Here is a 22727-nt window from a genome sequence, read left to right on the forward strand (position 1 = left end):
TAAACATCCAAAATATTAAATAACATAAGCAGCTGCTCTATAATTATATAAGCATTACCTTCTTACATCACACAATACAGGATTCAACTCAATATTGACTGAATTGGCAAATTGAACAGTTACTTAGCAAATTATCTTTTATTTGAATAAGTACACGGCAAGGCATTTAGATTATAGCAACATTATTATAGAAATATACTAAAATAGGGCCCCAATCAACAGCTTGACTTTGTCAAAAATGACCAGATTTTCATATCTAAAAATTGGGATCACTTTCTTATTTCTACTAATTGAAAATTATAAACAATGTATTTTTATTTACATTACTGATACTATTAGTACTATATAGATACCTCTCTCACTCTCTAACGAGTGAAGATTCTCGAGGAATTTGTTAGTCAGAAGTTTTTTGCGTAAAATTCTGAGCAAGTGTCATTCACTTTCATCCTTATGTTAGTTGTAATACATGCTTCATTACTTCAAAATCGAATACTGAATGTAAATAGCAGTTGCGATTTGAAACCGGTCATCTCTTTGAGAGGTGCAAAATCACATTTAGTCTTAAGAAGTTACAACTACAAATTGAATTGAATTGGGTGTAAAGGAAACTTTTTTTTTTATTTACATAAATAATTTTAATGAAGAACTACAGTTATCAATTGATATCGCCGTAATGATACATAACATTTTTTTAACTTCCTGGAAGCAAAGTTTTACGCGTATAATCCTACACGTTCACAATTTTTCTAACGTTTGTTCTTACATCAACACATTTTTGTTTTCAAAAATAATCTCGCCTCCAGAATGCTCCGATGATAACCATAATGGCAGAGGAACACCAATGAGAAAGAACTGTATTGGGCATGTGACTAAAGGCGTGTAACAAAGAGATGGCGGGGCGAATAGGTACTACCCTCTTTGTTTCGAACGTGACCTCGTTTCTAGTGTTTGGCCTGTAACGTAATGTAAGCGTAGAGTATGTTGACGGAAGAGAAAATTATATGTAACATGTGCCCATGTGGATTATATTTGCAAAGGAATAACCAGTTGAAGAAGAAAATTTGTAAGTGTTACAAAATTTCAGTCTAAATAGTTGAATATCATTGTTAATTTATTGAAACAACCATATAAAATTTTGCTTGTGTAAATATTGCGCATTCCGTCACGCGACAGAGAAGGCGATGGTCTTATTTAAATAATTTAAAACGTATATTTCATAGGAGATACTGTTCTTATATAATATGTGTTTTTTAAAAACAAATATTCAAAATGGGATATGGTGTTTAATATCTATTATATTTTAAATAACTGTCGTGCTTGTGTTAAGATCGTGGCTAAATTTTATTAGTAACTGTAGAATCAATCCGATGGGGTTATTCACTTCGGTACTAGAAGTAGGACAAAGGATTTTATTTATTGTCTATTCATCCCTGTATCTAGCCGCATTGGAGATGAAATTTCTAATTTCTTAAACTAAGTAAACATTTCAATAATGTACAACTTTAAGTATTTTGTATAAAAGTACACCAGAATGTTTTTTTTGTCTCTTGAAATGTGTTGTGCATACCGGTTGGATTTAAATACTTGATAAAATTTAAGAAGAAACGACTTTTATACTGCAGATAAATATAATATATATATTTATTTAAACCAGCTAGCTATAGTTAGTTACGTTTATTACCCCTGAAGAAGCCGCAAAGGTGAAACGTTGGTTTAAATAAAAATATATTCTTTTATATTTATATGGAGTGTAAAGGCCGTTTTTTCCTAACTTTTCCAAAAATTATACTCTTATTTAAACTAGCACCGTACCTTTTTATAATTTATAAACTTATATTTGGTTTTTACTGTTGTTGTACTTACAAGTTTACTGAAGTCGGTTTTATTATTATGATATATATTTATATATGCAGTTTGGGGCATATTTTTAGGACTCATTGTTCTAAAGGGCCCGTGAATAATAAGAATTTTGGACTCGTTTTCTGTCTGTATCCTGATACAGAAAAAAGTAGTGATGAATTTTATACATATTTATAGCATCAAAAATATTATTTTAAGCTGTCCGACTTTTACTTTTATTTCGGATAATTTGAATATATCTTGTAATGATTAACTTACGAGGTCTGTTCAAAAAATACTCGGACTGTTTGAATTGCGCGGCTCCAGTTGGTTCCAGGGGAATCCGCTTGGTGTCGCTAGGTTTGCACAGATCAGCTGATTACGACGCCATTTCCCGATTGCAGATATCTTCATTTGTGTATTAGCTACGCGGTTTTAAGTGAAGTGCGATTTTTTTCGTTTGGCGGATTTCAGAATGAATGACCTGAAGGAGCAACGACTTGCTGTGAAACTTTGTGTTAAACTTGGAAAATCTGCGACTGAAACTTTTGCTATGCTTAACACGGCTTAAGGTGATGTTGCTATGAAGCGCACGGCATGTTTCAAGTGGCATGAACGTTTTAAGGATGATCGACAGTCCATTGAAGATTATGAGCGTCCTGGACGTCCTTCCACGTCAACTGACGACCCACACGTCGACAAAATCAACACCCTGGTGCGGGCAAATCGACGTTTGACTGTCAGGGAGCTTGCTGAAGAGTGTGGGATATCAGTTGGATCTTGTTACGAGATTTTGACCGAAATATTGAAGATGCATCGCGTTGCTGCGACATTTGTGCTTTAGAACTCGTGAGTTTTTGGCCAAACACTCGATCACTGTTCTTCCCCACAATTTATCGTAATTGAATTTCAGAAAATGAATATTGATATCACATACTACGATTGTTTGTTTTGAATTTCGCACAAAGCTACTCGAGGGCTATCTGCGCTAGCCGTCCCTAATTTAGCAGTGTAAGACTAGAGGGAAGGCAGCTAGTCATCACAACCCACCGCCAACTCTAGGGTTACTCTTTTACCAACGAATAGTGGGATTGACCATCACATTATGACGCCCCCACGGCTGAAAGGGGGAGCATGTTTGTTGCGACCGGGATTCGAACCCGCGACCCTCGGATTAGGAGTCGAACGCCTTAACACTCTTGGCCATGCCGGGCCCACTATGATAGTACAGGGTATTACGTAGAATGTCGGATGTGGAAACTGTGGGCGAGTAAAGAATATAATGAAGAGAAAGGCAACATACAAATAACACGCAAGTAGAAGCCATTCCATATATATTTAATCAACATAACTGAATGTCTGAACTGATAAGCATACCACGAAAAGTAAATAGTACGAATAAGAAGTAGCTACAGTGACTTAAATATAATATAGTAGGCACACTAAACGTTACTACAGAACAAAAATTGGCAGCGGTGAGATATTTTAAATGAATTAATGTAGATAAGTTCTCATATTTGAGGCTGGGGGAAGATGACGGAACGTGCCCCAACCTTGAGCCCCTAGTGAAGTACCACTTTGAATTGTTGAATAAAGACTTGTGTATAATTGTTCGGGAAGGTCGTTGAACATTTTGGAACATTTGGAAATAAATGAAGCTTGTAAGAAGCTGTGAAAGTACCATATACATGTAAATCTTGGGGTGACATCTATCCAGGGTTAAGAATGATTTTCTTTATGAATTTCAGATATTTAGTAGTATAATTTTTGAATACTTTTTATGCGAAATTACAGGAAGTGCGTCTAAATTTTAATTGAAATCTCTGAAGAATCAGTATTTTACTTACATCTAAATTTCATGGGTCTAAATGGATTAGCATGGTAATTATAATAGCCAAGAGGAAGATGCTAAATTATATCCGGGTAATATTTATAAACTTTTTAAATATCTTCTTTTCTAAAAAGTAAAGAACTGAACGCACAAAAAATATAGTTAGTAAAAATTGTTTATTATTTGTTTTTAACTATCACCCAACGGCATCAGGAAACTAATGGTGTCAGTATTTGATTTTCCATGTTGTCACAGAAAAGCATAATTAAATTATAAGTGTGATCGCTGTGCATGTACATTTAACATACACCCACAAGAACCAGTAGAAGGACAGTCACTGTACTCTGACAGTATCGTTTTCACATTATGTCGTCGTCCTCCGCTGGGACAGCGTCTAGTCTACGGATGTACAATACTAAAATCAGGAGTTATACGTGACTTTGATATAAGAAAAAAAACAACTCATATGCACAAAATATACCTTATATTGTTTTTGCTTAGGTGAAGTAATACAGACAGAATTTGTAATTGTGTAAATATTTCATGATGCTAACCCTAAATACACAGAAGTAATTATCCGTGATCTTATTGTACTAAGTTGTCGTGCACCGTATATGTTTCAGTTATTCATATCATCTATACCAAGCTGCTTAATGACGAAGCAAGGTCTATATGATAGTGAAACGAGTTGTTAAAGGATAAAAAATCTCTGTATTGGAAAAAAACTAAAGAGAAAAACAAACTTAACAGACTTGGATAAATATTACTTTAACTCGTACTTAATTAAAACATCAAACAATTTCTAGCAAGAAAATATTTTTATTTCCAGGTGTATTTTTGTACACAGGATGGCCTTGTGAAAGAACTCTGGAGTCGGTGAGTCTGGTTCGAATCCATGAGATACCACAAAATATTTTTCACACTTTAAATTTCAACTATGGGGCTTTATAAGAGTGACAGCCAGTAGTTAGTAAGGTGCTGTTACACTTATAGCAGAGATGCTAAGGTTTTCTGCTGCCGCCACTCATTTTGAACTACTGACCAGATTGAAGACAAATAACATTAGTATCTCTGCTATAAATGTAGATATAGTCGTTTCACATTGTTGCCATTTGTTAGTCTAAAGAAACAGTTAATTTACTGTTGTAAACTCTCCTGCCTTTCGTTACACTTTTTGTTTTCTGTAATACATTCATTTATTAACGTGAATTTGTATTATTATATATTATACCCAATGTTCCACAAAGAAATATCCTCATTCAACTAATAATGCATTTACTTCATTTATTATAAAGTATCGAGAAAAATTAAGCAGAAGTATTAACACTAATTATTTTTTTACACTTAACGAAACAAATAATTTAATACTCGTTCCGAAAAGAAGTAGGAATAAAGAAAGACCATCAGAATGATCAATACATATGAGGGGGACAAAATACCATGAAGAAAATCTGAAATATTTCACTACGTATATACACATTTATTTATGTATGGGACGCGTTCATGGATGTGTGTGTGTGAGAAGGGTGGCATAATTTCATTTGAAAGCTCTGTCCTTAAATCAGCCCCTCCCTCACCAATAAAAAGTCATTTGGGATTTTTAAATTTTCCACATTGTCGCTCCTACTCATGTGGAAGGGGAAACTTCTTGTGCTCCCTTATGTTCCCTCTTCCTCACGAAACAATAACAAAACCATAGAAATACCACTGGCAGGGTTGTCCCAGAATCTTCTTTGATGTTAAAACACAGATTTTGACTAAACTTGCATTACATTATCCAACAGAAACCATTTAACAAAACACCTGCTTACATTATATTTAATTATTTGTGTTTTTTGGAATCGTTATTTACTGCGTTCACTCAAATTAATACAACGAGTTCCTCTTTATTAATAGAAGCTATGCCATAAGCTGCAACTCTATGCAGATAGCTTGTTTCTTAACGTTGCTGTGTCAATAAGCTAATTGCATAGAGTTGCAGCTTATAGCGTAGCTTCTATTAATAAATAGGATCTCGGGTTCGATTAAAGTTCTGTTAATGTTCGCTTTAGATAAGCAATTGTACAAGTCACAAAGCTCAGTTAGTTGTGTCGAAAAGTTATCGGTGATGTAAGTGTTGCCATCTCGTATCATTGAAGTGAGTTGCACATATCATTAACTTTTCGTCAAGTTAGACTGCTTACACGGGTAAGAACACAAAATTATTCCAGTAACTAATATACAAATTTTGGTTATACTGACTAAAATGCATTAAATTGTTAATTAGGTACCCCTGTGTTAACGATATTCCAGAAGATAACGAGCGCCATTAACTTGGGCACTGTAGTCTTATTTACTACCATCTCGAGACATTGAAATGAATTGTTATTCAAGTATGATACATTTAGAATCAGTGGGCGTTTATTAAAGAGGTAATATACTTTTGTAACCATGAAATCTACGACAGTAAATGAACCCAGCAACTAGTGTTTGTGTACTCTTCAATGTTACTTTCCTTAATATTGGTTATAATATTTAATATATCTACTTTATTATTTATACAGTTTCATTATATTTTTATCACAGAGATTATTTCGAATTGTTAGCTTAGCATATAAATTTGGGATTAACCTAAATATCTTAAGATGGTCGAACCTCATGATATATAATGGGATGGACAACCTAAAATATCGTTGATACCGAGGGTACCTAACTAAAAATGCAACTTCCCTAGTGTTTATAAGCGTATATATATATATATATACACACACACACATATATAATTAGCTATATTCTTTATCATACAAGTTTTCTATATTGATTTAAGTAGCTGGCTTACTTTAATTAGACGTTATGTTGAGCAACTCCTAAAGCACCTTTGAAACAAAGGTTGTATGTATTACTGGTGATTTACAATATATATTTTAACTAATTTTTCATCAATAGTTATCTGATTCTAGAAATAAGAACTAAAATATGGTTTATAAAATAATAACTAACTCTGTATAATATACTTAAAACACTAAAAATATGGTTTCGATACTCGCATTAGGCACAATACATAAAACCCATTGTGTAGCTTTGTACTTAATGACTACCAAATAGTGCATCAATACACACAGAACATAAAACTTATATTGTTTAAAATACATTGATTCATCAACTTGGAACACTTTTTGTTGTCTACGTGTTTAGTTTTAACTATGTACACTATTGACAGAATGAAACGAGAAATTACCAAGGAAAGATAGAAATATAGGCTATCTGCGCTCTGTCCATAGGAAGGAATCAAACCCAGGATTGTAAGCCCGCTGGCTAACCGAGGAACAAAACACAAGTAAAATGAAAAATTGACTAAAAGTTATTTTCATTTTGCTAAAAAATAATTGACTAATTTATTTAACAGGATCGAGATTATGATTGTAACTGGTGACGGTAATTCTTACAGTTTTGTTTCATTTCTTTAACAAACAATTACGAAAAATGATTTTAATATAAGATATTACCTAAATAAATACTATCTATCAGAGGTAAAAAGGTATTTGTAACTTTTACAATTTATGGAAAATTGTAATCTTCCCCCCAAATTGTGATGGTCTAATAAAATGAATTAAGATAACAGATACTTTGAATATTTTCATATTATTCGATTGTACATATTATAGTTACTACTACCACCCAGAAACGTATTCATTATTGTAAACGTTCAAAACACATTTATGTTGATGTTTTAGAGTTAATATCGCATCGTAGGGAACAAGGCGGTTTGTCAGCATCATGTGCTTAAAAAGTTAATTTCTAATTATTTAACTAAATACATTTGAGTGTCAGTCAGTACAGTCACTCTTCGCTGGTCTGTAACAGTAACATCACAGATTAGAAAGCACGGAATTTCTTGGCAACATGTGTACGTGAATGGGTTTGATTGCCTTATTTTATGTAAATTTGTATATTAAAACTAGATTATACTATAATTTTGCTTTTAGGACGGTTTTGTACGTTTGGTTTTTCATACATATTGAGTACAACCATAGATGATTTAGAAATATTGCAATTAATAATTTTCAAATTTCGTTTAGTAAATCATGTTTTTAGGGACATCATTGAATATCGGTGTGTATATTTTTATCAACTTAATGATGCAACGTAATATTGAATCTCATGTGAATATCAGCTGTGTGAATCGTCTTTTTATGGTTTCGTAAATAGTCTTTGGGTTGCATTACATAATAGTTTTCTCAAACCAAATGTATTGACCAGACAATGCTTGTGCTTTCAACAATACAAATACATATGTATAAATTAGCTTGTTTAACACCAGATGGCGATATTGTACACACTAAGCTCTAGTTGATGAACTCCGTTCACGCAAATACATTTTTATTCTCGTAGTGATAGAAATTATACTCAATTACATTAATTTATCTCTTTGTGGCATACTTATGAGTATTTATGTCAGATGAAATTCTCAAAATTCACATTAATGCTTTGTAACAAGATAAAGCAGAAATTTGCTATATTATATTTTTAATCAAAATTTGTTATTTTAAATGTTGTGTATATTGTAACTTGTAAAACTACATTACTACTCAACAGATTTCGCAATGATTTTATAAAGGCAGACTGCAAAGAATTTGTTTTCAAAATTTCGCGCACAGCTGTTAAAGGCTGTCTCTTCTTAGCCATCCCTAATTTTAAAATGATGGAGTATGGAGAAAGTAGCAAGTAAGCAATACACACTTCAAACTCTCGGGCTACTCTTGTCTGATCTAATATTTGGATTTTGATCGCCACTCTTTTAGCATCTCTACTGCCCGATAGAGTGGGATACATATTTGCGGCAATGGACTGCTGATTAAGAATCATTACGCTTACCGTTCCAACACGTTAACCTCGTAAAGTCTGTTAGAAAAAAAAATTGTATTGAATTACTATATATTAACCAATCTCCATAGCACATAAAAGTTGTTAAAATCAAAAGGTATTAGTTGTTGAAGGACAAAAATCGAAAAATTCGCGCTAAATATGTTCTTCACACAAAAGATATTTGTTTTTACCATACTATGTTTCGGCTGTGGCCTTTGAGCTCAGCTCAGAATAAAGAATAGTGGGATGGAATTGGTTTGATTTGTTTGTTTTGAATTTCGCACAAAGCTACTCGATGGCTACCTGCGCTAGTTGTCTCTAATTTTGCAGTGTAAGACTAGAGAGAAGGCAGCTAGTCGTCACCACCCACAGCCAACTCTTGGGCTATCTTTTATCAAAGAATAGTGGGATTGGGCGCACATTTTTACGCCCCCCCCCTCCGGCTGAAAGGGCAAGCATGTTTGGTGCAACGAGGATTCGAACCCGCATCTCTCAGATTACGAGTCGAGTGCCTTAACCACCTGGCCGGGATGAAAGTGAAACTGCGAAATAGAGTAATTAAACACAAGTAGATTTTAATAACAGCATATTCATGTTGTTTATAATAGTAACTACATGAAACTGGATTAAGTTAAAGTTGAGGTTTCTTTTAATATTTTTGATAAACAGTTATCAGAGAAAGCATAATTATAATTTTGGGTTAACTCCTAGTATTCCGACGTGTTTACTATGGATGAGATCCACGTATTAAATCATATTGAGTACTTTAATGATCTTTCCAGCTACAACACTCAATCATTGAGCTGATTAAGAAACAAACAAAACCACTCATTTCAGTGTAAAACATGTAGGAAACCTAACAATAAATAGGTGAATTAACTGCAGCACTATTGTTACTGTTGTTTCATTTTTAGCATCACTTATGACTTCAGTAGCTCAACGGTAAGTCTATGGGCCTATCACTCTAAAAATCGAATTTCGACACTCGTAGTTAGCACAGCACAAATTGCTCACTGTGTAGCTTTTTGTTAAGAACATATTAATACTTATCACTCATAATTTTATTATGGTTCTTGTAACAAAATTGTGAATTCATGCAATCTGGCACATACGAGTAAGTAGTTTTAAAAAGCATACTCAAGTATCCGATTTGATCTCTATCTGTATTTCTTGCTTAAACTTGTACATATTTAATAGTTATAATAAAAAGAAAAAAGATGCAAGTCTTTACAAAAGTTCTAAACTAGAATGTGAAGTTTATGTGCTCTGATTGTGAAATACAATTTTAAACCTCTACTTTTAGTTTTTCCAGGTCAACTGGTTTGTGTCTTCAATAAATATTTTTCAACCTCTAAAGAATGCAGCCTACAGTAATGATGTGGTCAATATAAAGATATGGAGAATTGTAAGGTCTACCAGACATATTCTCGGCTGAATTTATTGTTATAGTTAGGACGTCTAGATTAATGCAATGCAGAACTCCCTGTAAAGTTTCTAAGCTTAGAATTTTTAAGATTATGAACTTCACTTAGTCCAGAGCTGCAGATATAATGAAAAACGAGATTTTATACGTCATCTTTGTGTGTTTTGTTACCGCAAAGCCACATCGAGCTATCTGCTGAGCCCAGCGAGGGAAATCGAACCCCTGATTTTAGCGTTGTAAATCCGTAGACTTACCGCTGTACTAGCGGGGGAACAATACGTCATTTACAGTGTGTTTTCTGTTTAGTACAACTATCTTTAACTTTCTAAAACTGTATTTAAAAATGTGTTAGGATATTAATAGTTCTAATGTTTTTTTTATTAATACTGAAGGCGAGACCGTGTGTGTGTCGTTACCTGAGAGTATAAGAAACTTACATTTTAACCTAATTCTACATTGTTCCCGAATTACATTAGGTGAATATTTTTGTTCTTTTAATTACACGCGAAGCTATTTCACGACTATCTGCGATAGTCTTCCCAATTTTGAAGTAACATACAAACCACCGCAAGTTAAGTGTTTTTTGTGGTAATGTAACACGAACTACTGAACCAAACCATTGTGCCACGCTTGGCTCAAGTTCATGGAAAATGTATGTTATTTCCAGTTTTAATTAGTGCATAAAGAAAGGGAGATGTTGAGAAGGTGACTGTCGATGGTAAAACTGAATGTGTAAATTTTATTTAGTCATGTACGTTGAAAAATCATTAGTGTAGAAGAATGTATATGCAAAAACGGCTCGTTTGGGTTGAAAAAATATTTTACATAGAAGAGCGAACAACGTTTCAACCTTCTTCGGTCATCGTCAGGTTCACAAAGAAAGAGGTAACTGACCGGAAGCTGACCACATGTTTGGAAGGGGTTGTGTAACTGAGTGTCGGAATGTAGAGGGCGGTGTTAGATGTTTTAATATGTAATTTTATTTATTTTATTATATTAATATAGGTATAAAGGCGTTCCTTTATATTAGTTTAATTTGGATTTAAGTTGTAATAGAATATGTTTATATTCTATTATACAGAGAATTGTATAACAGGATGGCTGTTTTAGTTAGTAATCATAAATTAAGTATGATTAAGTGTTTAATCATTTTGTTAACTGTCAGTGGATAGCATCACGTGTTTGCTTGTTTTTGAATTTCGTACAAAGCTATACGAGGTCTATCTGCGCTAGCAGTCCTTAAATTAGCAGTGTAAAACTAGAGGGAAGGCAGCTAATTATCACCACCCACTTCCAATTCTTGGGCTACTATTTTACCAACGAATAGTGGGATTGACCGTTACATTATAATGCCCATACGGCTGAAAGGGAGAGCATGTTTTTGGTGTGACGATCCTCGGATTACGAGTGGGGTGCCTTAACAACGTGGTTGTGCCGAGCCCGGTTTATTTTTCCTTTTGATTATAGATTGGGCTTCGTTGTTAAGTTCAAGCTCTTGTGGTTTTCGGTACTGTAGGCTTATTGCCCTCCATCTAGTTACGAGTTTAAAATTAGGGTTGGGCGCATCTGTAATGTATGCATTTGTGAAGTGACCGCTTAGTCCACATAGACAAAAGGTGTTATTTAAGTTGAAATTTTTAATTTTACTGGAAGTGAAACGTGAAAGCGAGTAAATCATACATAAACAAAATCCTTTAAAACTTCCCCAGGAAGAAAACTCATTGCAATCATTTGAGAAACAAAGAAAAATACAACAACGGTGTGAAAAAAGCATTTTGTTTATGTCTGTATGTGGGGAGTTAAACTGCTGGAGGAGGTATGCTGTTAGGTTTAACTCTTTTATAATTAGAATGAATTTGATCTGTTAAATTAGGATTATATGGTTTCAGGCAATAATGATGTATTATGTGATATATCTAGTTGTATTGTTAGTATTGTTTAAATTTTAAATTATATGTTTGTTGTTGTTTTTAAATTTAATTATGCAGTAGTTGTGTTCTGGCATATTTATTGCGTTCCAAGTATAAATAAATCTTTCTCTAAAAATGTGTAGCTTTTAAAATGCTTTGCTGTTACAAATACTGTGAAACCTATGACTGACAGTGGCCTTATTTAGTCATGAAATTAATTATTGTTATAGTAAAAGGTCGCCTCCTATTCTCCATATCCTTCCACCTGATAATGAGTTTTTAACTTGTAGATAGCAATCACTATACAGGAGCCGTAACCTTATTATACCTTAGCTTTCACTACACCCTCAAGGATATGAAAACTGTTCGTCCAGAGCTTCCTGATCACATGTTAGAGAAGTGGAGCAAAGCAGTGTGACTCCTGATGAACAATACGCAGCTGTTCTTACCTCCAGCAACATTAGCAGGAGCTCCACTATGAGTTCCATTTTACGTTCGGAATTTTCGGGGTGTTTTTGCCTTAGGTCTGACAGATAACAGTGAGGAAATAACCACTTTCTGGATCGAATATCTGGCTGACGGAAGATTTGTGACCGACCTGTGTTTCACCAGGTCTGGAGCCTCGTTCAGGGTCAGATGAAATAGGCCATCGACTTCAGAGCGCACCCGCGTGATCACCGTTAACCATTAGTAAGCCAGCGTGACATTATCAGCCATTTGCGTGCTCGTTCAATAACATCTTCTGTGGCCCTCCCCTATCTTATTTTTCTTCTTCTCTTGGTAATTTCCTCGCTTTGTGTATTTCATTCAGTGTGGGAGATAAACTTTAAAGTAGGAGCCCATTTTCCCGTCTCCGCTAAATTAGTAAACCTCAATCCTCATTATTCAGAGCTTAATTTTGAGTTGTATGAATATTTTTGTAACATATTGCTATTTAACATATGACTTATGCACGTTATTTAACAATGTTATATCTTTACAGTTAAAATTGCATTACCTTTAACTTTTCATTAACGAATTTACATCTAGGAAGTGATCGGGTACTGCGACTCAAAATATACTAGTTAATTTGTTGTTTTGAAATAATGTGTATTGATGATGGAATTAGTAAATTTCGAAACACTTAACGACAATAACAGTAATATTCATCATCTGTTTAGTCTTGAACATTTTATTTTACGGCCCGGTATGGCCAGGTGGTTAAGGCACTCGACTTGTAATCTGAGGGTTCCGGGTTCAACTCCCCGTCACACCAAACCTGCTAGCCCTTTCAACCGTGGGGGCATTGTAATGTGACGGTCACTCCCACTATTCGTTGGTAAAAAAGTAGCCCAAGAGCTGGCGGTGGGTGGTGATAATTCGTTGTCTTCCCTTTAGTCTTACACTGCTAAATTTGGGATAGTTAGCGCAGATAGCTCTTGTGTAGCTTTGCTTCAAAAACAAACATTTTGTTTTTTACTCAAACTACTGCTCTATCACTAAGAAGTGAGAACATTTTCGTCGAACGATCAGTAATTTGGGTAATTTTTTATTATTTTTCTCACTGAAGTTGTTGGTTTTACAAAACGTGAATGATGCTTGCTTGTTAAAATGTTTTAACTGTTCTGCATTTCTGGCACGTTGCTCTTTTTGGAGCAAATAGTGACTTGTTCATTATTGATGTCATTTACAGGCTCTTTATATCCTTGTTAGTTCTGTTTCGTCTTGGTGAGTAAGGGTTGATTCCAAAGAACTTTAATTGAAACATCTTATCTTCACATCCTCCTGTAGCAATTGAGCATTAGTTATAAACTTTTTTTTTTTATTATCATGGGGAGAGACACACACACGTAAACCTGAGTCACTGTAGTGAATTGCCACCTACCGGAGGACTAAGACACTAACTTTATGGGAGATGGCAGATAAAGAAACAATATGGTTGTAGATCTGTTGGCGATCATTTATTTAACACTTTCTGTTTAAACATCTCGTGTAAGATATTGCTATTTTGTTAATAGGATTATGATGAATTATCATTAACTTAACAAATTAGAGTACTTATCTATCAGCCAAATACCAGTAAGTGACAAATAGTGATTTTGAACATACAATTGAAAACACTCTAAAATAAATCTATCCATTAAAAATGTTGTAAAACTGAAATTTTAAAAAATGCTGTTAAATAACAAAACTCATTTATGGAGACGTTCCTCGGAAATTTAAACGCAATTTTCTCCCTTATTTATTTATTAAACGTAAAATAAAATAGCATATCCAAATTAATGCGATTATATTTAAAGTGATTTTTTTCGAAATTCATTCCCTTCTGTTATACTACGGTAATATTATCGTGAACTAGTTTTCTCAGTTTCTTGCTTTCTTCTGCACGAAACAATTCTAGAACCTATCTTGTCATCAGTTGTTGAAAGAGAAAATATATATAGTTTAAGAAGGTTAAATATATTGTTAAATTTAGCACGAAAATATAAAGTGACCTATCTACCTGTCCTTCTAGGGGAAGGGAGGACAAGGGATTAAGAAAATATCACTTTTTGGACTTAAACATAGCTTCTCGGGTATGCCAACTTACGATATTGACAAAGCTGTTAATTACATTTTCCTATTAGAACAGCTGGTACGCTTTCTTGTAGAAGAACGTATTTTAATGACCTACTTTAATATTTAAAAAAAGAAATTTTGTGACTAGCGCAGAGTTATCTTTATTAAGGTACAAAGAAACAACTTCCAAATGGATAAGTCAAAAGAAGAAGACGCCTAATGAGTAAACGTAAAGTAGTCCTAACATTCACTAATCTATAAACATTCAATAACAATAACACGGTTTTGTGTATCAAAATAATGGATGAGTTTAGCAAACAGATTTGTGTTTTTATGGGAATGACATCAGTCATGGTTTAGTGCGATATGATGGATTCGATAGATTTAACACTGAAAACCTATACGTACGATGAAGCATATTTTGTTAAATAATGTAAAAAACGGGCATCTTAAATCTTGTTTTAATGGGAAAGTACATGAAATAGTTGAATTTTATTTTCATCCTGCTTATCTACCATTAAACTGTTTATGAATTTCTTTTAACTTTAACAAATATACTGTGGACCACAACTTTATCAGGTACAATAGGATACTCCTGAAAATATGGTATCAGTTTCTCTTCACTTTAATTGACTCTCTCTAAACACAACTTTACCAAATTTTGTTCATTTTAACTACTAGCTGCATTTTACTTTTATCAAATTTTGTTTCAATTAACTCTTTCAGAACAATTATTTCAAAACTTAAATAATTTTTGGTGTTTTGTCTAATTAAAATAAACCTATGTGTTTGATGTTTTTGGAACAACACAGTATTTTATTTTATTTTGTATTGAAAACTAATGATTACTCGTATGACTTTATCAAAATTTTCATTGAAATAAACTTTTAATGTGGGAAACTGATTTGTGACCATATAAAAGTTTAGTATATAGAAAACGTTTTACTAGCACATGTAAAACCCTCATTCAACTCTGATTTAATGTTTTACCGTTATATTTTTCTTTAACTTACATAAGAGAAACTAACTTGTTATGAGATAAATTTGTTAACATCTTGATAAGATGAGAATTAGATTTGTATTTTAAGTTTATGATGAATTAATATCAAGGGTCATTGCCTAAGAAGCTTTTCTTATTAATTGTTTCTTCTAGTAATCAAATTAAATCGTTATCTGTGTTAATCCGTGGGTATGGGTATGTTAATTAGCTGGTATGGGTAGAGAAAGCACTAATAGAGGATCGAACAACGTTTCGACCTTCTTCGGCCATCGTCAGGAGGTCAAAACGTTATTCTTGTTCGCTCTACTATTAGTGCTTTCTCTATCCATACCAGCCGTTTTTAAATATATAACGTTATCTGTGTTGTTTTATGTCCCCTTATAAGTCAACGGTCAATGTACGGACTTACAATGGTAAAATTCGGGGTTAGATTATTCACAGTGAACAAAGCACATATATATCCAATTGTTTAGCTTTACTCTGAAATAAACAAGCATGTGTTTAAATGTGTAGACCGTGCTGCTATCTAGTGGTAACTTAATATATTACGTGGCTACTTCAGAGGTGAATAATGAAAGTATTTAATCATTTATCAAGTAAATAAATTTACAATAACTTGAATAGCTGCCATTATAGGCTGCTTCTAATGATAACTGAATGTGGCATTTGTTGTTGTTTGTAGTTAAGCACAAAGCTACACAATAGGATATCTGTGCTCTGCCCACCACGGATATCGAAACCCGTATTCTGGCGTTGTAAGTCAACAGATATACCACTGCGTCAGTGGGTGCTAATGTAGAACTTTAAGCTTTAGATGGTCATCTTTATTTTATGATCAATCAACTAATAGACTTTGTTATTGATAATCAAGTATTTTGAACATTAAAGAATTATAATGTGTAGAGGGTGTAGGAACTTTTTATATTGAAAAAAATCTTTGTTGATGTGAAACAATGGAAAACGAAGGATTTTAAATTTTCTGAGATGATAACAAGGTTCAATTTTTTTAGCAGTTTACTTGTTTAAACAATGGCAGATGTTATCAAGTGTGGATGGTGCCGAGTTTGTTCACCTATCTCTGTTCAGCATTCAGGAGAAACTAAACACGAAAGTTATTTTAAGATTGACCTTCTTCAGCAAAGATTGCGTGTTCTACTTAGATGACCTTTTCCTTCAAAATATTGATTGACCTTGAATTTCCAGATTGCGTGTTTAGTCGTTTTAGAGGTTATCTTCCTCGAGGTCGATGCGAGTGTTTAGTAATAAATTATGGTCAAAGTTTTGAAATTTACGTTAAAATAGTTTTAATAAGAAAGCGATGAAGGAATCACTAGATGTTGAGCGTTTTAAGTATATACAGATTTGGCTCGTGTTTCTTTTAATATTTTATTTCAGGTTTCCTTCGTTTTTTAAAAAAATATTAGGTTGTTAACGTATTCTAGCATATTGAAGAGGTGAAAAATATGATGCTTTGGTGAACAGTTGTTCATTTATTCCGTGAGCAGTTTTTGTCTCGATAAAAATAAAGATGTTTGTTTGTTTGGAATTAAGCACAAAGCTACACAAAGGGCTCTCTGTGCTTTCCCCACAACGGGTATCGAAGCACGGTTTTTTGCGGTGTGGGTCCATAGACAATCCACTGTGCCACTGGGGAGCAAAAAAAAAAAAAAAAAGATCTAATGTGTTTTTGTATAACTAGTTTACCGTTTTCAAATTCCCATTTTAATTTTTACTCGTAAAGTTGATGCTCTGTCTTAATGGTTGGCTGTTTTTATAGACATGTGTTTAAGCAGATGATGTAGATACCAAGGCACTAATCCTGCTATTTCTCTTAATTTTTATGTGATGTAGAGTTCTGTTGTAGTATGGGACCCTATCTGTTTCGTGTAGTCCTGGTGTGGTGTAAAATCCTGCGACATCAGTGGAACAACTTTCTTAAGGGTCTTCATACGTACAAGAGTTTTAATGGTTTAGTTCTGCTGTAAAATCAATACCATGTCCAGTTTGGCTAATTTTTGACAGTATTAGACTTAAGGGTGGACATCGCCCTTTATTTTAAGAGAAACGCCCATTTACTTCTCTTGAACAGTAGTTTTAAATGGTTAAGTGATCCTATCTAGCCCACCCAACATTTTCTTTAAGTTTAACCCTAATAACCCTGACAATTTTTCAGCTATAAGTGAAGTTATCGTCTGTAGCGTTTGGAGTATATTTACCAAACCAAATATTTCCTGGGAGACATTGTTTTCTTTGAGATGTAACTGAATTTGCTTAAATTAATCTCATTCTACACTGTTAACTACTTACAATCTAGGCTGTACTTCAGTTTTGAGAAAATTAACTGCAGTTTGTTGTTTCATGTTTGTAGCAAAAAATGTGACTTACATTTAAATATATACTCCTTATTTATTTCATTGTTTAGAGGCAGCTCGAGATTAAAATCAAAATTATTAATCGTTATTTGATTAGAGTATGGAGTTGAGTTGGAGCCACTAATGATTTATAAGTAATCACTCCTCCCTTATAAGAACAACTTTAATTAGTGTCATCCACGCATCCACGTTTTAATTCGAAATTTATTCCAGACAGAGAAAAAGAAATATCTAAGAATGCTTGTTTGTATAATGCTTTCTAAACATTTCCAACTTGCGGCACATAAGCTCTTATAGCATGTATAATGCCACCCATCCTCCTCACTAAAGCAGAAATTATTTTTATTCTGTGTATAAGGGAGAAAAGAAATTAAATTTGAAATAAAAAATGTATTAAGTTTGTAATAAATTTACATTACTAAATAAAAATTACTTAATTGCAAAAATTCCGCGGGACAGAGTTTGGGAAATATTGATGTAAAGTACTGTGAGGGGTGTTGAAAACATTTCAACTATATAGACGATATGAACTACCTCAGTAGTCGTACTTGGTTTGTAGGGGAAATGAAACTGTCATCGGTGTTGGCCTGATTTGAGAAGTCACTCATGTCGATAGCATTGACTATCTAAAATAATTTAGGCAATCACTCCTGGCACGTGGAGACAACGTTAAGAACTAATTTTATCAGTGTTTCTATCTTGTAGGTTTCACTTCAGTAAGCAGTAGTTGCATTTAATCGGTTAAGCTATTAAATAGAACATCGCGTATAACGAGATGATCATACAAGGGATATGATTCAGGTACATATTGTTTCTGTGGCTGACCGAGAGAAAAGGAATTAAACGGCGTGGACAATATTTTGTATTTATCAGTAGAAGTGATTCGTGTTATATTAGTGGTTACACTCACAAAACTTATGAAAAGTAGTTCTTACTTTCTTATTAAATAACAATAAAAGTTATATGTGCATTGTTTAAATAAACACCAATAGACACGATAATTTATTTTTTCAGTTTGGCATCTGTTATTATTTAAAATATCTTTAAAAAATTTGTGCATTCAAAAACTGAAACTCCCTTGTGTTAAGAGTATGAAAAGATAAGCCTTTCTTGTAGAGTAAGTGGTCTCTCGTAACGTAAGCGAGACTCGAATTACCGGAGCACATTCTGGTCTAGTGTTGATTCCTCCAGTAGCCAAACAAATTTGCTCCGGCGACGTCTACCGGAGCAGCTGTTGTATGTCTGTCCATCATCTGGTTCACAGCTGCTAGGAGAAGCAGACTTCTTGGTAGAATAAGAGGGAGGGATGGTTGGGTAACGTGTCACTCTTTCAGCCACCTAGTTTCGCTTGGATGGGCCCAAATAAAAGTTCACTGTTTTCTTTTCTAGTCAAGAGCTACAATTCAGTAGTGAAATAGATAAATTCCTACTTTCTCTAGTCCAAAACTATTTTATTATGACACGAAAACTAGTTATTGGACGCAGCTTTGTGTAGCCAGTAGTCGAACAGTGTTTAAATGTTACCTAACGATAACAATTGATAATCTGTCGTCATTAGAAGAAAATGGAAAAGGAGAAAACGACACGTTCACAGTTTATAATTTCTTAGGTTATTACTGCATTTCTTTGCATATAATATGTATTATGTCAGTTATTACGTATTTTTGAAAAAGGTAAAAGGTATTTTATTAGGCCTGTCTGGAATGCGAGTTGTAAGATACTGAAACACTTACTTATAGTGTAATCCGTTTATTTCATAGTTTGTTAAGAATTTGGACAGCTACATATCAAGGTCTGTCTAGGATGTGAGATAGTACACATAGTTTTGTTTGTTTGTTTGTAGTGAAGCACAAAATTATACAAATATGCTTTATAATTTCGCGTACTTGCCACTGTGTCTCTTGAGAATACTACATAAAAATATTTGTCTAGGATGTGAGTTGTTACGCAGTAAGGCGTGCCTGGTATGCGAGTTAGGTTTACATAAGTTTGGGCTGTTACCCAATAATGTTTGTAGGATGATGTTGAAAATTGGACAATTTTTATTAAATGGAAAAATTACAAAATGGGAAAAAAGTATTTATTATCGAATAAACCTTTAGTTAATATAGATTAAATGAACTTAGGAAAAAGAAAGAAAAACCAAGACTTGTGTTTTCTTTAAAACGAAAGAAAACTACTGCCACTATTGTGAAAAAAAATTATTGTTTAACTAGCTGAAGTACCCGTCCCATGGATGAAAATTACGCAAATTCATGATTAATGAAAGGTTACGTTAGGACATGAAACGTTGTTTCCCTTATACGTATTTTTAAAAGACGCAAAACTGCAGAACACAAAATGTGAAAATGCAAACTTGCATGTATCTCCTCATGGACCCAACAAATCTTCATGCAAATTTGGTGAAGATCCATCAAAATAGGAGCGAAGCAGTAGTAAAAACCGAAAAATGTAAAATGTAAAAGTGGAAATTTGTATATACTTTGGCATTGATCTAATGAGCCTCCATTTCAGTTTAGGTGAAGATCCATTCACACCCTATGGGATCCGGCATGGCCAAGCGTGTTAAGGCGTGCGACTCGTAATCTGAGGGTCGCGGGTTCACATCCCGGTCGCGCCAAACATGCTCGCCCTTTCAGCCGTGGGGGCGTTATAATGTGACGGTCAATCCCACTATTCGTTGGTAAAAGAGTAGCCCAAGAGCTGGCGGTGGGTGGTGATCACTGGCTGCCTTCCCTCTCGTCTTACACTGCTAAATTAGGGACGGCTAGCACAGATAGCCCTCGAGTAGCATTGTGCGAAATTTCAAAACAAACAAACAAACAATCACATCCTATGAAGTAGTTGCATAGATACGAGCATTTTTAGTTGCTTTCTGGCGGATTTCCAATATTTAATTACGAATTTTATACTGATACAATGATGGTTCAAAAAGAAACTAGAAAGAATGATATCGTTTCGATATCTTAATTATGGTTAAATTTTTTATTTCTTATTCGTTGATCATTTATGTTTTCCGAATATCGTGAATTCATTTCTTTCTCATTAACAGTTGACTTTTTTGCTGCAAATATAGTATTGTAACTAGAAGGTGTAATACGTGAGCTCTGTCCTAATGTGTGTTTTTATATAGTATTGTAACTAGAAGGTGTAATACGTGAGCTCTGTCCTAATGTGTGTTTTTATGTAGTATTGTAACTAGAAGGTGTAATACGTGAGCTCTGTCCTAATGTGTGTTTTTATATAGTATTGTAACTAGAAGGTGTAATACGTGAGCTCTGTCCTAATGTGTGTTTTTATGTAGTATTGTAACTAGAAGGTGTAATACGTGAGCTCTGTCCTAATGTGTGTTTTTATATAGTATTGTAACTAGAAGGTGTAATACGTGAGCTCTGTCCTAATGTGTGTTTTTATATAGTATTGTAACTAGAAGGTGTAATACGTGAGCTCTGTCCTAATGTGTGTTTTTATGTAGTATTGTAACTAGAAGGTGTAATACGTGAGCTCTGTCCTAATGTGTTTTTATATAGTATTGTAACTAGAATATGTAACACGTGAGCTCTGTCCTAATGTGTTTTTATATAGTATTGTAACTAGAATATGTAACACGTGAGCTCTGTCCAAATGTGTGTTTTTATATAGTATTGTAACTAGAAGATGTAATACGTGAGCTCTGTCCTAATGTGTTTTTATATAGTATTGTAACTAGAATATGTAACACGTGAGCTCTGTCCTAATGTGTGTTTTTATATAGTATTGTAACTAGAAGGTGTAATACGTGAGCTCTGTCCTAATGTGTGTTTTTATATAGTATTGTAACTAGAAGGTGTAATACGTGAGCTCTGTCCTAATGTGTGTTTTTATGTAGTATTGTAACTAGAAGGTGTAATACGTGAGCTCTGTCCTAATGTGTTTTTATATAGTATTGTAACTAGAATATGTAACACGTGAGCTCTGTCCTAATGTGTTTTTATATAGTATTGTAACTAGAATATGTAACACGTGAGCTCTGTCCAAATGTGTGTTTTTATATAGTATTGTAACTAGAAGATGTAATACGTGAGCTCTGTCCTAATGTGTTTTTATATAGTATTGTAACTAGAATATGTAACACGTGAGCTCTGTCCTAATGTGTGTTTTTATATAGTATTGTAACTAGAAGATGTAATACGTGAGCTTTGTCCTAATGTGTTTTTATATAGTATTGTAACTAGAATATGTAACACGTGAGCTCTGTCATAATGTGTATTTTCTATATTTTGAGGTAATAAATTATCTCGAAGTTTAAAATTTCACAAGAGTAGAAAACGTGTCAGACAGTAAGTGATGTAGAATTTATAACGCATAAAATTGTTACGTAATGGTAGAATTATTGTAATGTTAGCAGAACAATTTTGTTACGTAACAATATAATTATTATAATACTAAGTTATAAAACAGCAGAATTCTTTTGATTCTTTTTGTCTACTTACGAAGTAAGAAACATGGCGGTACTTCTAGAAAAGATAAACGAGGCTTTAATTTATGTATTATATTTTTGGTAATTCAACATCAAGAAATCATAAATTTTATATATATGTGTACGTAATAAGTTTATGCTGTGTTGTTGGAAGATTTTTTTTATTTTATGGTTTGTAATTAATTAAGCACAAGGTTAAATCTGTTATTTCTTCTCTGCCCACTACAGGTATCGGAACCTCGTTTTTAGTTTTGTAAATCCATAGACATTCCGTATTAGGTATTAGTAGGGCAAAGTTTTTCTGTAAAAGCGCCTTCTGGACCACCACCTCTGGTTAATATGACGGAGGTGATTAAAACAAATCTTAAACACACTTTCTTCATTCTGTGGTTAGTAGATTGAAACCAAAGCTTGATCACACCAGCGCAGCAATGAATGTATTTAGTTTCGTAATAAGTTTTTATAAATCTTTTGTTTCTGTCCATTATTGTGTATTCCTACATTTCGCAC

The 22727-nt window shown here is 33.6% G+C and overlaps 1 long non-coding RNA gene across 1 annotated transcript in view; it reads left to right on the forward strand.

The window, feature by feature from the left end:
- Positions 1–964: 964 nt before the first annotated feature.
- LOC143228223 (uncharacterized) overlaps positions 965–22727 on the forward strand; it is a 79469-nt gene continuing 57706 nt past the window's right edge. Inside the window, exons 1-2 of the long non-coding RNA XR_013015270.1 lie at positions 965–1063; positions 4500–4546. This is a non-coding gene — a long non-coding RNA (uncharacterized LOC143228223). The remainder of the gene's footprint in view (positions 1064–4499; positions 4547–22727) is intronic.

The sequence above is a fragment of the Tachypleus tridentatus genome, chromosome 10 (assembly GCF_004210375.1).
Source record: "Tachypleus tridentatus isolate NWPU-2018 chromosome 10, ASM421037v1, whole genome shotgun sequence".
Lineage (NCBI taxonomy): Eukaryota > Metazoa > Arthropoda > Merostomata > Xiphosura > Limulidae > Tachypleus > Tachypleus tridentatus.